The following is a 19,046-nucleotide window of genomic DNA, read 5'->3' as shown; positions in this document are numbered from 1 at the left end:
ATGCACGTCGCTATATAAGTAAACATTTTTTTTTTTAATTCATTTTGTCATTGTTACAAAAAAAACAAACATAAAACAGCCCCACCCCCGTCCCACACATCAATTAATTTACAGCAACACAGTCCGGACAACAATAAATTAATATGCTACAAATTAGTAATCGTAGATCAAATAAAAGAAAGAAAAGTGTATGTAATGCAGAAAACAACAAGATCAGTCACTCACATCAGTCACCTCATTGAAAACCTTTTAACACAGGGTCCCATATCTGGTCAAACACTTCGCCTCATTATAATGCCTTAGTCTTTCTGAATGTAGTGTGTTTGCTACTTCCCCCATCCAAAGGTCAAATGTGAGCACTGAGTCCTTCTTCCACACTCTCAGGATCAACTTTTTACCAATCACCATACCAAACAAAACAGCAACTTTCTCATATTTATTGGCTGATGGGAAAGCGCTAGAAGACCCAATGATGGCAATGAGTGGATCTGGATCCCATTCTGTCCCAAAACCCACTGAAAAACAATAAAAAATACTCTTCCAGAATGAATAAAGTTTAGTGCATGCCCAGAGGGAGTGCGTCAAGTTGCCAGTTGCAGACTTGAATTGATTGCAAACTGGTGACACATCAGGAAAAAAGCCACCTTCGCCATTTTACATTAAATAATTGCCTAAATTGGAAACAGCATGTCACATACATTTAAAAAAAAAAATTGAAATATAATGTCTTTTTCAGTGGACTTTTTTTTTTTTTCTTTTTTTAAGAAAAGCTGTGAAAGTCTTGTCCACTACAGAGGACAAAAATGCATTGCTGGGTCTCAGGAGGATATAACAGTTACACACAATAAAAATATCAAAGGAAAGATCACATTTGTTTCTTGTCAAAATTACACATTGGACACATAAAAGTATCGAAAATGCAGAAATGTTGAAGAAGACATCAATACAAACTGTCCCTTTTAGCTAACCAAACCTTTTGAGACTGAGATGCAGCATTATTTGTACGGAAATAATAAGTGTTCAACTTCAGCACAAGCAGAAGAACGGATCACTATTAAAGCGAGGTCAAATGTCACAGTGAACCAGGTGGAGGCTCTCAGGACAGACAGAGAAGGTAAGACACACTCAGTGTAGAAGAATCCATATTGTTGTGTTTCATTGTAGTATTCACAATTAAACACACTACCAGTTCTGCCTGCACATTTGACTGATGCTTTTATTAGTGTTAAATTGTAGTTGTTTGGCGCTCTCTTGTGGTTAAACATAAATGGAGTTTTTGACTTTTTGCCCACAGGGTGTTCTGCACATGTGCTGTGAATACTGTAACAGGACTGTAATTTAAAATTTGATGCAGAAATTCCAATTTTTGTCTGAGCAGTTGTCGCCTTGGACATTATTTGTGCTTTTACACACTGAATTAATGGTGCTGTTTAAATAAAGAATGTAAAAGGAAACATCTTGTCCTCATTGGGGCCTACATCACACATGTAAGCCTGCTGTTTAGAAGGTGAAAAGAACAGACTCAGTATGAGGGCAGTAAACTACCCATGGACTGTGTTTCATATATTATTGTGATGTAAGTGAAGGTGGGCGTGGCCTGCTGAGGCTGAGCGGATGGGGAACAGGTGTGGAACTGTGAACAGGTGTGTGTGATTACTGGACACACACACACACACACACACACACACACACTGGGTTTTCCATAGACAGTCTGTCTGTGTTGTACACAGCATTTCGACTTTTATCTCATAATTATGCCTTTATCTTATAATTTGACTTTTTTTAATCATAATTTTGACTTTTTATATGGTAAGTGGACTGAACTTATATAGCACAGTTTCTGCACCGTCATGACACCCAAAGCGCCATACAATTCCTCATATTCACACACACACTCATACACCAGCAGGCGACTGCTGCCATGCAAGGCGCTGCCTGGCCCTACGGGGAGCAGTTTAGGCTTCAACATGTGGACAGTTGGAGCCAGGATTCAAACCGCCAACACTACTGTCCTTCGAAGAGTGCGGACGTGTTTTCACTCTGCTCCCTGCTTACCTTGTTTCTCTGCTCGTGCCTCTGAGTTAGTGTGTCTTCGTCTATTTTTAAGATGCCTCACTGCAGAGACTGCCATGAGCACCTGCAGAAAATTGCGGCACTTCAAACAAAGTGACAAAGTGACACTTCGATGCTAACACCGGTAGCTGTACCTAATGGTGACAGAAAAGCCACTGCACAGAAGAAATGGAAGGACCGTCACAAAAATGATAAACGACCCGGAATAGACACTCCGCATGGGTGGCCGTCACTAGCTTCCAGCGCTAAGGCTAACGCTGTTAGCCAGAGAGCTAACACCCCAAAGCCGCTGTCAGCACATAGAATCCCGTCTCTGCTGAACGAACCTCAATACGACCCGTTTCCCCGGTCATCAACCCCACGCCGGTCGGACAGGACAAGGCGCCGGGGTGGCGGGGGAGCGCTGCAGCGGGACAGGACGAGACGAGACAGCACCGTGCTACATCAGAGAGCTAACGGTGGGAAACGGCGCACTACCAGCAGGCTGAAAGAGAATAACAGGCCGCCCCAGCAGAAACAAGTAAGTCAGCCAACCACGCTAATAATAGGAGACAGAGCTGTGAAGAACATCTACCTTGGTAAAAGAAATACCAGAAAATGCTGCTTCCCTAAGGAGATGATTTGGGAAATAACTGTAAAAATCCATGAAATACTGTCTACAAACCAAACCGCAAACAAGATCATAATTCATGCAGGAGAAAATGACATTTCTAGACAACAGACAGAGACGCTGAAGCAAGACTTTAATGAACTGCTAAAATTGCTGAGTGCCATAGACATCGAAGCATACATCAGTGGCCCCCTACCACCAGTCAATGGCAGAGTCAATCAATTTAGCAGGCTCCTGGCATTGAACAGATGGCTGTCAACTGCTTACCTGAAACACAAGGTGAACTTTATTGACAACTTCAATGTTTTCTGGGAGAGAAAAGGGCTTTTTCAGCGGAATCGAGTGTGTCTGAACAGACATGGAGCAAAACTGTTTAGTTCACACATCCACTACTCGATCTGCCATCCAACCGTGGCAAAGCATCAAACCACTATGGTCCCGCAGACCAATATTGCTCCTCCACCGCAGACCATTAACGTGGCCCCACAAACCACCGAGGCACCACTGACCAACGTGCCACAGGGGTTGGAGGAGACATCACAGGACGGACCCAGCACATCACCATCAACACCTGAGGAAGAACAACTTCCAAAAACCCCAAACCACTCTCCCCTTTCCTCCAGCTCCCCCTCACCTCTCCCCTGTTCGTTCAATCCCAGGATGACCAAATTAATAAATGCCGGTCTTACTATAGTAGCGAGCCCACAGCTACTGTGCCCAAAACCATCACACCCCCAACACACTCCCTTGGCCAGTCCCAAACTGAAGCCCAAATCACCAAAGACCAAACCCCCCCCCCCCCCCCACGGACTATGTGGAAGAAGAAGAACAACTGTGGGACTTCAGATCTGCACAGACCCGCCCCGGTCACCAGGCAACTTCTATTATAAGACTCTGTGCCTCTCCTGAACAGCTGTGGGACCCTAGACCCATACTGCCCCCCCCTCCGGTCAGTAGAACAACTATGGGACCTCGGACCCTTACTGCCCCCCCCCAGTCAGCGGGCTAACTCAGCCAAACGACTACGGGACTCTAGAATCATACCTGTCCCCACCGGTCAGCGGGCTGACTCCATTCGAAGATCCTATGCTGTCCCTGTTTTAAATACTAACAGACCAAGAAAACACTACTCAGATTATAGACACCTTAGAGTCATCAACACCCATCATAGACCTGATCCACAGCCCATCTCAGAGCACCTACAGTTAAATGTAGGGTTGCTAAATGTCAGATCACTGACTAATAAATCCGTCATAATTAATGATCTGATAATGGAAAAAAACCTACACTGTATGTTTCTAGTGGAGACATGGTTAAACAGTGTCACTGGAGTAGCAACGCTGATAAGAGACGTGTCCTCCAAACTACAAACATTATCAGTCAGTCAGACATAATAGAAAGGGGGGTGGACTAGCTGCCATTCTATCCACGTCACTTATATGCAGTGACACTGACTTAGATGAATTCACATCTTTTGAATATCTGGCTGTTGAATTCAAAACACAATTATCTCTGTTTGTAATCACAGTATACAGACCACCTAAACACTCTTCACTGTTTTTTCAGGAATTCTCAGAGCTGATCTCACTAAGTATCACTAGATGTGAAAGACTAATAATACACGGGAACTTAAATATTCATATTAATAAGAAAAATGACCCCAAGACTTTGGAGCTTATGAACTTAGTGGACAGCTTTGGACTAGAACAGCATGTAAAGGATCCCACACACCAACTTGGTAACACCCTTGACTTAGTAATAACAGCAAGAGTTAATATCGACAAGGTCGCAGTAACCGAAGTGCCCATATCTGACCATCACTGTGTGTACTATGACGCCAGCCTGATGTTAACAGAGACCAGAAAACAGGCTGTAATCAAAAAACGAGTATTGGATGAAGGAGCTGAAGAAAAGTTTATGAACATAATGTGAACAGTGGCACCTAACAACCTAGACTGCTCTTTAAATTCCATGGTGGACAATTTTAACAATGCACTATCATCTGCTTTGGATGCTGTTGCTCCGTTAAGAGTTAAAAGGAAGTCGAAGGTTAGAATTTCCCCATGGCTAGGCAGCAGCACTGTTTGTCAAAACAAACAAACCTGTCGGAGAGCTGAGAGAAAATGGAGAAATACCAAACTTACAGTTGACTATGATGCATATAAACTTGCAATTACCACCTATAATCAATCCATTCAAGTTGCAAGAAAAGATTACTTCTCCAAAATTATCACAGAGAATGCTGGAAATTCCAAAATATTATTCTCCACTATCGACAAGCTGCTCAACACCCCCCCCCCACCCCACTACAGCCCTCCACATCCAAGTGCGAGGAGCTTGCAGTGTTCTTCAAGGACAAAATAAGTTCAATCAGATCTAGCATTAATTCCACCACATTAACAGATGCTGTCTGCAGTCCCTGTACTGTGACCATGGGAAAATTCACCTGCATTACATCAGCAGAACTCTACCGAACTGTCAGGGAATGTAACTCCTCAACCTCATGTGTCGATCCAATTCCCACTGCATTCTTTAAGAGAATATTTGACAGCGTCTCAGATTATTTACTCCAAATCATAAACACATCTCTTCATACTGGTATCTTTCCAGATGCCTTCAAAACAGCTGTTATCAAACCCTTACTAAAGAAACCTAACCTTGACAGTAACGCTATGACTAGTTTTCGTCCTATATCTAATCTCCAGATCATAGGCAAAGTACTGGAAAAGATAGTCTCTGCTCAAATAAATCACTATGTCAAAGAGAATAACATCTTAGAGGAATTCCAATCAGGCTTCAGGGCTGGTCATAGCACAGAGACCGCCCTCACCAAAATAATCAGTGACCTCAGGCTCAACTCTGATGCCAGCAAGGTCTCAATCCTGGTCCTCCTTGACCTAAGTACTGCATTTGACACAATTGATCATGACATCCTGATTAATCGGCTAGAAAAGCTCGTAGGTCTCTCTGACAGTGTACTACAGTGGTTCAAAACATATATTAAGGGAAGACAGTACTACGTCAGGCTTGGAGATCACGTGTCAAACACACGATACACGCTATGGGGTTCCACAAGGGAGCTGCCTGGGTCCACTACTGTTCTCCTTATATATGCTACCACTTGGAGATATCATCAGAAAACATAATGTTAGCTTCCATAGCTACACGGACGACACACAAATATACATCTCCGCAGAACCCAATGACGTGACAGCCATCCATTCCATTACAAACTGCCTCACAGCAATGAATCAATGGATGTGCAGGAACTTTCTGAAACTGAATGAGGAAAAAACTGAAATCCTGCTTGTTGGCCCAAAAGCAAAAAGGGAAATGCTGATGAATAGGATGGGCAAACTCACTTTCTGGATCAAACCAGAAGTGACAAGTCTGGGAGTCATTATAGACTCAGACTTAAACTTTAAGTCCCACATAAAGAAAGTCACTAAAACGTCATTCTTCCACCTCAGAAACATAGCCAAAGTAATACCGGTTATAAATCGAAAGGATGCTGAAAAACTGGTCCATGCTTTTATCTCCAGCAGACTGGACTACTGTAATGCACTCCTTACAGGTCTCCCAAAAAGCACCACAGACAGACTTCAGCTGATTCAGAACTCTGCAGCTAGGTTATTAACCAAAACCAAGAAGAGAGAGCACATTACTCCAGTGTTGGTTTCCCTGCACTGGCTACCGGTAACCTACAGAATTGATTTTAAGATACTACTCCTCACGTATAAAGCTCTAAATGGAACCGGACCAAGTTACATTGCAAACTCACTGATCGATTATGTACAAACTAGAACACTGAGGTCATCAAACGCAGGGTTACTAGCGACTCCCAGAAATATTACAAAGAAAATGGGGGACGCAGCCTTTACTAACTATGCACCAAAGTTATGGAATACAATTCCAAAAGACATTAGAGAAGCCAGTTCACTGAATATATTTAAAACCAAATTAAAAACATTTTTATTCTCATTAGCCTTTGAAAGGAGATAAAAATGGGGTCACAATTCAGGAACCAGGAATGTGCGCTGTTTTTATTTTTTATTTTATTGTATTTCTGTTTTTATTTTTTATTTTATTGTATTTTAAATTTCATTTTATTTCTTGCACTTCAAAAATTCTATGTATAATCAAATATTTTAATGTGCGCTGTTTTTATTTTTATTTTTATTATATTGTATTTCTCTCAAATTTCATTTTATTTCTTGATGTATGATCAAATCTTAATATATTTTAATATTGTATTTTTTCAATCAGTGTGAAGCACTTTGGGCTACAATTTCTGTATGAAAGGTGCTATACAAATAAAGTTTATTATTATTATTATTTTTAGGAGCAGCTTAATAACAGCTGTTTTCAGGGTCTGTGGGAAGACTCCTGAACTTAGAGACACATTTACAATCTGTAACAGGTCAGATGCCATGACGTGTGAGACTTTTTTGAAAAAATCTGTGGGTAAAACATCTAGACAGCAGTAGGAAGAGCTCAGTTGGTGTAGAATGTCCTCCAGATTTTTGTCATTGATTGGATTAAAGTGTGTCAGGGTGTTTAAATGGTTTTCAGACAGCACAGATCCTGAACCTGGTGTTGAGGAATTCATGGCCTGTCTAATATGCTGAATTTTCTCTGTAAAGAACAAAGCAAAGTCATTGCAGGCCCTGGCAGAGTGAAGTTCAGGTGCTATTAACACAGGGGGGTTTGTTCGTCTGTCAACAGTAGAAAACAGTGCTTGAGCATTATTTTTGTTTCTGGTGATAATATTTGAGAAGAAAGACTGCCTTGCATTCCTCAGCTGTCGATTATAAGTGTGAAGTTTCTCTTTGTAGATGTCAAAATGAATCTGGAGATTTGATTTTCGCCACCTGCGTTCAGCTTTCCGACACTCTCTTTTTTCATTTTTCACTGCCATGGCATTTCTCCATGGAGATCTTTTCTTGCTAGAGACAACCTTCAACTTAATGGGAGCAATGGCGTCTATCACATTTAACATTTTAGAATTAAAGTTATTCACTATCTCATTGACTGAACCACAAGGCAGGGTTGCTGAAGAAGAAAAAAGTACATTAAACATTTCACTGGTGTTTTCAGTAATGCATCGCTTCTTGATAACTTCTCTCTGATTACTTGTGTGCACAGAGATAGAGCTCTCAAAGAAAACACAACAGTGATCAGACAGGGCCACATCGCTCACAACAACCTTGTGTATGTTTAAACCCTTGGAGATAAGCAGGTCCAGAGTGTGCCCCCTGTTATGTGTGGGTTTTGACACATGCTGATTCAGCCCAAAGCTGTCCAGAGTACAGTACAGTTCTTTAGCCCCTCTGTCCTGGGGGTTGTCAACATGGATGTTAAAATCCCCAACAATGATTATACAGTCATATTCAGTACAGATTATGGACAGCAGTTCATTAAAATCATCGAAAAAGTCTGCCCAGTATTTAGGTGGCCTGTAGACATTTACTAATATGGCTCGAGGGGAGGACTTCAGCTGAAGAGCCACAAATTCAAAAGTAGAAAAATTGCTGAAAGATAATTTTTTAAATTGAAAAGAGTTTTTGAATAAAACTGCTACTCCCCCTGCTCTCCGATTCACTCTGGCCTCACTAATAAAACTATAGTTGGGAGGGGTTGACTCAATGAGAACAGCTGTACTGTTGTTTTGATCCAACCAAGTCTCAGTTAAAAACATAAAATCAAGGTTGTGTTCCGTGATGTGTATATATGTATATATATATGTATATATATATATATATATATATATATATATATATATATACACACACACACACACACACACACATACATATACACACACACACATGTATATATATATATATATATATATATATATATATAAATTACGCTTTATGATATTGAGGAAGTCTTTTGAATGCCTCTGCAGAATGCTATTGTAATGTTATTCATGTCAAATAATAGTCAAATAATAATAATTTAAACTCTACCTGGAATGAAGGTGACTATGATTGGTCAAATACTGATTAGTGACTATGAACACTTTAGGTATTAAATGTGGAATAAAACATTCGTTATTACGAATATTTCAGTTACAATTAATACACAATACACTGTTGTCCTTCTCTCTCAGTCCGTCAGGTGGCTTTCTCAGCCTCTTTGCTGGCTTCAGGCGCGTCGACTACTGGACCATTCAGCGGTTTTACACCTCTGATCTACAAACATGTCGTCACAAATGTTGGGAATGCCTACAACTCAGACACAGGTACCAGAACTCATAAAGTGTAACAATGAATTGAACTTGTTATGGTCATGTTGATCACATTGAATAACCAAACCTAGGTCCTGCAGGTTTTTTCACTGCACCAGTGAAAGGCGCCTACCACTTTGAATTTTACTGCACGGCTGTAGGAGGACACACAGCTGTTGTGTTGGTGAAAAATGGAGGCAGAACTTTTGCTTTTGCTGAGGGTCAGTACAATGATTTTGGGACTGGTTCCAGTGGAATAACCCTAGTCTTAGAGGTTGGAGATGTTGTTAGCATAAATCTGTGGCCAACCAGTGTAATGTTCGACAATCAAAATCACCACAGCACCTTCAGTGGTCATCTCCTTTTCACAATGTGAGGGGAAAAGATGTGTTTTTTTACTTCTGTAATACTTTTAGCAGCTTTCCTTTGATTAAACAGTTGACATTAGAGAGAAGAGCAAAGAAGGAGAGATATTTAGCAAGAAAAATACCTGCTGACATGAATCAAACTGTGGATGTTCCAGTTCTGTGTCAATACAGATTTCACTTGTACATCCTCAACTTCATTGGAGTACGTTTACAAACTGATAGTGTGATGTTATCAGCTGATGAACAAGGATTATATTTGTTAATAATTCTGAATTCTCTCTTTTGTCTGACTGTTCAACTTCTACATAATCTAAGGCTGAATGACAAATCATAGAAACAACACAGTGTATAAACATTTACTTTGCGGAATTCTGATTTTTTTCTCTCTCAATTATTGCGTAGAAATAAAGATCTGCATGAGCATATGATTGTGTGACGGTGTATTTCTTTTTAGTTTTCAAGACTAGTAAGAGACCTGAGTGTGACTATGTGTCCCATGTATGTAAAACACAGCATTCAAACCCTTGATTTCCACTGGAGTAAACTCCTCAGAGAACTGCCTTTGTGCATGACATATTCTGAGTCTGACATAAAATAATTTCTGTGAGGTTCAGACCACCTAAATTCAAGGAAAGACACAAGAACACACAGGAGTCAAGTATCTCTTGCTCACGAGGAGAGTAGTTGACAGAACACTGCTCAGTCACAATGCCCCAACTCACTCTGAGGGTCCTGCCCTTGCTCTCCTCATTTATTTCATTTGGGTGTTCCCTAGTCACATGGGTGTGATTAGTCTGAGGGTTTACATATTGATCACATTGTTAGTACATGGGTGCATGATCATTTTCCTCTTATTAAATGTCAAAACTGAATCATCCAGATGCATCCGTGTAGCCTTTGTGTGAACTTCTGCTTTCGATTGGACGACATGGGTCAACTGGTCTCCAAGGCAGGGTCCCCACCCTCCGGGGTGCTTTCACTTCTGCAAAACCTGTAAAAGAACTCTAAGAGCACTTTGCCCTCATTCAACATAGCCTATAATAACATCATAAGTATGGTATGAATGTGATAACTTATGTACAATTATTCTAACAATTCCCTCCTGTTTATCACATGAATGCTTAAATTCTCACTTCACAGTATGATCACTTCACATAGACTTTCGATCATCTGATCATTTTCATAAGAACATTCACATTTACACTCAGAGTCATGTTATCAATTTAGACTGATGTAGATTCAAGGTTTTCTGGATTAAGAAACAAATCTGATAAATTAATTTCATCGTCATCATCATTTGACATCATATTTAGTGAAGCTTCTTTGTCAGATTCTTTAGGCTGAGGTCCCAGGGCAGTGGCAATGAGTTTCACAATCAGTGCCCTAATACAAGGAATACAACAACATCCACACAAGGTGAGCAGTGCAGCAAATACAGCGACTGACATCAATATGGAGGATGCCAATCCCTTAAACCTCCCAAACTTATCCATCCCACACAAATGTATTTATACCAGAATGGTCTTGCATCTTTGCGTTGAGGGTCCTCAGTCCCTCTATAGCTCTGTTTAACTTGCCATCTGGTGCCATGTTGTTAGGGATGAAAGTACAACATTGTTCTCCAAACATTCCACACACTTCTCCTTTCTCCGCCAATAGCATGTCGAGACCTATTCAGTTTTGGAAGGCCATTAAGGATGTGGCTGCCAGTTGCTCGTGAACTGCATTAAATCCGTCCTCAGTGTACTTGGTCAATTTCAACACGTTGTAGTGGATGTAGTTTATTCTATCAACATTCTTATTTGGGGTCACAGGAAAAATGGCGCTTAATATTGGGAAGCTTTAAAAACCACTAGCTACTTGATCTGCTAGTTTGTACTCAGTTGGAACTCCCCTGGGTACTCCTATTGAATCTATATATGTAGGGTCGTCTCCCCATAATTTTCTCATAGCTCTTTTATTCCTGATCAATTGGTTGTGTTTTTGTCAACAATGTTGATGACAATGAATCTTCATCAACTTTGATTACATTTACAGACATCAGTAAGGATACTAAAGCACACGTCCCATAAAATTTCCTTGGTAAAGCATCTCTTAACACATTTCCTCCACAAAGCCACCATATGTCTGACCGTTTCCAGTGTACCCAAGTAGACAGACTTTGGTTAGTTTGGCATAAGGTCGAGTTAATATATCCCACAAAGGTCGCATCAGTTTCGTTATAAAAACAAGTGAAATTTCCTGGTGCTATTTCACTACTGAAGATAGGTCTAGTTGTAGATTTCTTTGCCAAGGGATAGACTTTATCCCACACACTACATTTAGAGTTCAGGTTGGTCTTTGACATCAATGGAATCATACATTTAGGTGTCAACTCTGGAGGAGGTGGTATAATTCTCATTAGGGGTCTTGGTCCTAAACATACAATACAGTCAGACTGTGCTGCTATTCCTGCTTGTTCTGCCATTAAAAGCCAATTATTAGTCTGTCCCGTTACACCTGTCATAATTCCGTATGTTTGATCTTGAGTCAAATCTCTAGTCTTGTATACTTTTACTCCTTTTATATTTGCAAAGGATCCCATTACCACCTTTGGTTCCTCAACTGTTGTATTATCTTTTGCATCGTCCTCTGCCAAGTCACGTCTGTTTTGTTCTAGGTCAAACATTTAGTCACAGGAAACTCTAGATTTCTCAAATATTACCAAACCCTAAATACTGTTAGCCTTTATGACTTCACTGACGTTGAGACGGCGGGAACTCTAATCGTTCCGTTCCCCTTTGTAGTCAGACTTTTACTGGCTTTCAGTGGTGGTGGAATCTTTGAGAGATCGACAGAGTTTACAATGTGACAAGTGTATCCAAAAAGTTCTTTCTACTATTTTGACTACTGTTGGTGTTATTTAAAAGCACTTGGTACAGGCCTACCCACTTAAGGCGGCCATACACTGTGCGATTATTTCGATCGTTGCACGCAGCTCCATCTCAAACTGTGCGAATCAGTCGTACAGTCAGGCTCACGATTCCTGTTCTCACACTGTACGGACCGACGCTCGTATGCGACCTGACTGCTCACACTGTAGGACCATACACCACAGGACGCACGACACGTTTGAGTGTTGTATCCGGAAATACAATGTTAAAATACCAAGGAATCCAAAAGTGCATATAGACGATTGTGCATTGGCGTGGGTCACGAAATGGTAGTGCTAAACAAAAACCAACGAGCTGCTTTGGTAATATGTGCCATTATCTGTGAGGAATCAAAAAAGAAGAAAAGACAATTATGTGTTTGGTGCAGGCATTGGTTGTCCAGACGTGGACAGTATGGGCTGTCATCCAGGAACTAGAGGTAAGCTGCAACAGCTAAACTGCACTAGGACAATAGCCAGCTACTGTTAGCTTGTACGCTACTGTACGCGTCTGTGTTCGCGCATGCACAGTGTGAGAATTTGAGGCGCATCGGTTCGTGGCACTGCTTTGACAGTACGATACACTCACGAGGAGCGAGCAGGATTTCAAACAGCTCCGTTTTCCTTGCGAACACACGATTGCTGGTCGTGAGGTGGTCGTGAGGTGCTAATCGCTTCTCTTTACCCCATGTACACTGCACGAAGCACGACACACGATTAGAGGCACATCTGGCCCGATCCCAGAAAGAGTCGCACGAGTGAGAAATCGTCTCTAAACTCGCACAGTGTAAGGCCGCCTTTAGAATGATACCAATGCTTCTTCTTTATTGCTTTGATTAAGACCCAGTCTCCCACAGTTATCTTCTAATTATCCTGTAGAGACAATGGCATATCAGGTACTTCATTAGCTTCTTTCACTGTTCTATGTTGAAGAGTTTTTCTTAAATAATCTACTATAGTTGCATCATCATCTTGGTCAATATTGTTTTTGAATTCAGGTAATCTGTATGGCCTGCCATGAATAACTTCAAATAGTGTCAAACCATTACCTGATGGAGTAATATTTATAAATGTTTTAACTAGATCAATACACTGCGTCCATGGTTTCTTAGTCTCTTCCATGCATTTCTTAAGTCTGTTTTTTATTGTTCCAGTCATTCTTTCCACTAATCCAGCACTTTGTGGATGATAAGCACAATGATTTTTTAACTTAATATGTAAGGTTTGTCCTAATTTCATCACTACCTGATTGACAAAGTGTGTTCCGTTATCACTGTATACGATTTCAGGGATTCCGTATCTCGGTACGACCTCTTTACATAGAGCCTTAGCTACTGTTATAGCATCTGCTTGCTTTCATGGGAAAATTTCAACCCATTTGGAAAAAGCATCGATTAATACTAAACAGTATCGTTTGTTTTCACTCTTATTTAGTTCAATAAAATCCATGAGAATTATTTAGAATGGATATTTCGGTGTAGGGAACTGTCCTCTTTTAGGTCTCACATTTCCTTGTGGATTATGTTTTGCACATATTAGACATGGTCTACAAAAAATTTTTTGAATAATTGTTAAATCCGTATGTTGTATAATATTGGTTTACTAGGTGTACCTTCCCTCCTGTTGAGACGTGTTTTACCATGGCTCAATATAGCAGCCCATTTAAATAAGCTTTTTGGTAGAATGGGTTTTCCTTCTGGTCACTTATAGATGTTGTCTGTGAGTTGTGCACCATTTTTTGCCCATAGGTCTTTCTCTGTCTGTGGAGCATTCTGCTGCATGTCTATTAATACTTCATCACTTACTTCCTCATTCTGCATGATATGAGTCTGTTTTAATGCTGCCTTTTTTGCAGTTTCGTCTGTAAATGCATTTCCTTTTGATACTGTATCCGAGTTGTTGGTGTGTGCAGCACATCTACAAATCACTAATTTTTTTGGTAGTTGTACGGCTTTCAAAAGGTTTATCAACAACTCTTTATGGGTTACAGGTTTTCCTGTAGATGTTACCGTTCCACTATTGTCCCAATACTGTGCAAACACATGAACAGTGGAAAATGCATATTGACTACCTGTGTAGATTGTGGCCTTTTTGTCTTTCATTAATTTACAGGCTTCAGTAAGCGCCACTAATTCTGCTTGAGTCTGGCCTAGCATGTGGAAAGATTTCTCTGCAAGTAGTTCTACATGCTCCTGTGTCACATAGAAACTCTACTGGTTTTCCATTTAGCAGTAAAGTTACCATAGGTCGAGAAGTGTCCGTCAAAAACAAGTCTTGTAAGTTTAGTTCAACTTCTGTGTTAAAGGAATCATACATGTGGGCTAAAGGTCCTTCACTGTCTTTGTCTAATCCTTTCAGTCGTTTCATAGCCAATTCTCCTTCCTCATGTGGGTCAATTTCACTTCCCTCATCACTTTCTCTCCTATCCTTACCTAGTCATGCTTGATTTTGGTTTGGACATTCATGTGCAAAGTGTCCTTTCTGTCCGCACTTCCAACATTCCTCTCCGTCTCTGCTTCTGTAACCACCATAAGCTCCACGTCCTCTAGAACCTCCTCTGAATCCTCCTCTACCTTGTCCTTTTCTGAAACCTCCTTTTCTGAAACCTTGTTAGTTTTCTTTTTGTCTTTTGTCACTTTTTCTGCATGTAGAGCATGATTTATGTATTTGTCCAATGTTCCTCCAGTCAGTCCAATGTAATGTTTGTCCACCCAGTGTCTAATCCTGTCTAATGATCCTGCATGTAAAGCATTTTTTAAATTGTTGTCGGTATGCACCATTTTCGTCATTGTCCTCCGTAAGACCACTTTGAGCCTTAAAAACTGTTGTCATTCTGACTGCAAAATTTTCAAAGGACTCATCATCCTTTTGTTTTGTGCGTCCAATTTCAGTGTAATTTGCTCATTTGTTGAATTTAGTTCTTACTCTTTGCGCTGGGGCAGCGACTCTTGTCACCAATTCACCATTGTCATCCAAATCTGCTGAGTCTCCAATCCGTTAAGGTTGTAGGACTTCCTTAGATTTTCCATGTCAGTTATACATTGTTCTACATCTATTTGTGGACTTGCCACACCTTCCACTGTCTTTTTTTACGTCTTCCATAGTCCAAGTCCTATACACCAAGACTGCAGGGTTTTGTCCCTCCTCTCCTGTCCTAGGATTTGCTACCTCGATCATTGGGTAAGCCTGTACCTCGGAGTCTGAGTCATGGTCATGGTCAAAGTCTTCTGAATCTTCTTTCTTAGTAACTACTCCTTCCCCCAATATTCTGGACCAGACTAATTTTTGTTTTTTCTTTCTGTCTGGCTACGTGTTTGCATGTATTTGTCTGATTCTTTCGGGCAGTAGGGTGGAGGTTGCCCTGCTAACTTTGGATATAGTTCGTTTTGAATCTGAGGTGGTGGAGGGGGAGTGGAGGGTGCCGCTAGAACATGTACAGCACCTCCCATCGCTCCTTTCTCCTCCTGTGCTTGTTGTGGCTCTTCCTCTACTACATTTTGAGCTTGAGGTTGTTGTTGCCTACGTGGTTGTGTTTCATCATCCTCTTTTCTGTGAAACATTGTGGCTTTATACTCATTTCCTCTGTCGTTTTTACTTTTGCCCAACTTATTTTTACCTCCTTCTTCTCTTTTCTAAGCTTCTTTTAGCCATATTTGAGCTTCTCTAAGACCTAATTTTTCCATTTTCTTTAGATTATTGTCGGCTTTTAATTTAATTTTCCCTATCAATTCACTAACATTTTGTGTAGTTAATTTACCATCAAATTCAAATTGTCGTCTCCAATCTGAAAGGTTTTTTTATGGAACTGGGATCCTTCAGTTCCATATATTTCCAATCATTTGTTCTTACTTCTGTTTCGTTCCTAGCTTCTTTACTATGAGTTTTCCCCATTTTGTTAAACAATTTAGACCAGTCTCATGTGTATCCCTAGTGGAGTCGCTACTTAGACAGGCTTTCAACCTGACTGTACAGTGTTTTCAATCCTCTATCAGTGGTATTTCTCAAGCTTCTACCTCAACGAGGCGGAGAAATCTTGCCTATTGCTTCCACCAATAGCACACTGTTTACTTCAGTCAGTTTTGGTATGAACAAAGGACAAAAATCCTTCGTTCCACTCACACTCACTTCCCACTTCTGCAGTTTTCGCGGCGGTCAACTCTCGCCTTGACCTGGCAAACCTAATTTTACTTGGCAGCTCCCGGCCTGCCTGGCATTTTTGCACCGCTTAAATTATGCCAACTTCCGCCTTGGCTGGCAATTTTACGGAGTTTTATGACTTCCCTGTCAAAGGCCCTTCCAACCTATGGAGTTTTATGACTTCCCTGTCAAAGGCCCTACCAACCTATGGAGTTTATTGACTTCCCTGTTAAAGGCCCTACCAACCTATGGAGTTTATTGACTTCCCTGTTAAAGGCCCTACCAACCTATGGAGTTTATTGACTTCCCTGTTAAAGGCCCTACCAACCTATGGAGTTTTATGACTTCCCTGTCAAAGGCCCTACCAACCTATAAACACATAAAGACCTGCATTCTGGTGAATTTGTTAGTTATGAAGTTACACCTTTTTCCATCCTTTATTACACTGAACTATTGATTCTCCTGTGCGCTAAAATAATATAAAATGTCTAAACCCCATTTAAACACATAAAATTATTTTAGAAGTAAGAAGTAGCATGTGTAAAGACGTATGTATTTGAAAAAAGAACAAAAAATCCATGTGTAGATCTGTCTCACCAACATTCCTTAACAACCCAAATAAATATGTTTTAATTTAACATTTCATGAAAACGCTTCCGGTTCATGTTCATATATTTTGTATAATATTTTATTTAAAGCTTCAGTACCTGATAGTTTTTCGTGTCACCGGATAAAAAAGAAATCCAGATTTCCCTTTCAGCATATTGTAATTCAAGTGGTCTGAGACAACAGTAGACGTCTGCATCCATCTCTTCCCTGTGTTTTTCACTGGTCGAAAATCTAATCTGTGATAGATATACTGTCATGTAATTTTGGCTCACTCATTCATTCACAGCTCATAGCAGTTTATGTGTGGGGCAGGTTGGGTCAAATAATTCCACAAAAGTCCCGCGGGTTGAAAAAAACCTGACTCGTGCATCACTCCCGGACTATAAAGTGAAAGTGAAACTTATAGATGCTTTACTAATTCCTCTAAACCTCCCGCTGTTGTGCAGCTAATTTTCCCTTTCTGTACGTTTGGAAACTTTAATTTGGGGGGCAGGACGTTTGCACCCCCCAAACTGTGTCTGGATTGGCCCGATCTTGTAACAAAATCCCATCCGATCTTCTAAAAAATGCTAGATCGGCAGCTGATACCGATCGTTACATCGGATCAGGACATTCCTACCGATCATTACATATTCCACTAACCGCTTTGCAGTGGTTTCATTTATATTTCACAAATAAATACTTCTATATCTGTATAAACAACCACATGTCCTTTGCTGGTCCTCTGCTGCAGGGAGTCCCTCAGGGGTCAATCCTCGAACCAATCCTGTTCTCCTTGTATGTTTTTCCTTTAGGCCATCCGATCAGCTGTTTCACTCATGTATCGTATTATTATGCTGAAGATATCCAGTTCTATTTTTCAGCTACGACCAATTCCTGAATCAACCACCCATCCTTCATAATTGTTTAACCAATATCAAATCATATCAAATCTATCAATTTCCTTCACTTCAACCCAAACAAAACAGAAATCCTCTTAACTGGACCATATTGACTGATTAGTTTATTTGTTCCTTTCAGTCTGACATTACAGATATGTGCTCTTTCACTCTGATCTTGTGTTTTTAATTCAACCCATCATCTTTGGTGTTTATTTTACTGTAATGCCCTTTACACCTGCATATGTCACTCTGCTCTTCATGGTTTACAGTTAACTCAGTATTCAGCTGCACAGTTATTTAATAGAACAAGATGTCAACAGGTCGTCTCACATTACCCCTGTTTTCACATCCCTTCATTGGCTTCCTGTAAAAGATGAAAATTCATTTAAAAATCCTCTCATTCACTTCTCATTCACCTCTCAAGGCCCTATTGTTTTTCATTCGTTTTTATATTATACTGTCGCGACTTTCAACCGGATTTTGACCCCCTGAACATGCTCAAAAACTCACCAAATTTGGCACACATGTGAGGCCTGGCGAAAAATTCAATAAAATGAAAAAATTAATCCGATAAGTGCTCTCTAGCACCACCTATGTGAAAAAACACCATAACGGCCCTAGTGGCCAGTAGCAATGTCGTAGAGACATGAAACCACTGCCAAAATTTTTTTTGGATGATGCTCTACAAATCATACACTGACGATTATGACCTAACTCCAACAGGAAGTTCGCAATATGCCTTTCAAAATAAATTTTTAAAACTAACTCCGATGACACCGTTTGTCGTATTGACTTCTAAATAGCACCAAAAGATAGAGTGAACCCTCCTCAAAAAAGTGATCTCATACTTTTTCCATAACTGTCTTAGTTTTTTTTTTTTAGAAGCCCGCAAAGTTGCGATGTTTGGAACTCATTTTTCACTTTGCAGTTTTTCCCCACATGTGACATATCTACGCATTCACGGGACTCAGCACAATGCTCACATGCAAAAAATTTTCAGATAGGATGTACAGTTATTGATTTATAACAATTTGTTTATTTTCATACTTTTTCCACTTTAGACTGCCATTTGACCCCCTTAACATGCTCCAAAACTCACCAAATTTGCCATGTATGTCATGGCTGGTGAACGCTTTGATTCTATATCAAAATTAACCCCTTGGGTGCCAAAATGGACTCTGTAGCGCCACCTTTGTACTAAAAAACACACAAAATCTGCCCTAGC

General features: G+C 40.4%; 1 protein-coding gene and 1 long non-coding RNA gene across 2 annotated transcripts in view; both read left to right on the top strand.

The window, feature by feature from the left end:
* Positions 1 to 19,046, top strand: part of LOC115422567 (uncharacterized) — a 109,355-nt gene that overhangs the window by 11,550 nt on the left and 78,759 nt on the right. The window lies entirely within an intron of this gene.
* LOC115422575 (uncharacterized) lies at positions 8,805 to 9,372 on the top strand. The gene is made up of 2 exons (XR_003935854.1): positions 8,805 to 8,930; positions 9,017 to 9,372. It is a non-coding gene; the product is annotated as an uncharacterized LOC115422575 (long non-coding RNA).

Source organism: Sphaeramia orbicularis, chromosome 7, assembly GCF_902148855.1.
Source record: "Sphaeramia orbicularis chromosome 7, fSphaOr1.1, whole genome shotgun sequence".
Lineage (NCBI taxonomy): Eukaryota > Metazoa > Chordata > Actinopteri > Kurtiformes > Apogonidae > Sphaeramia > Sphaeramia orbicularis.
The sequence above is the reverse complement of the archived record's forward strand: the minus strand, read 5'-3'. Positions and strand labels throughout refer to the sequence as shown.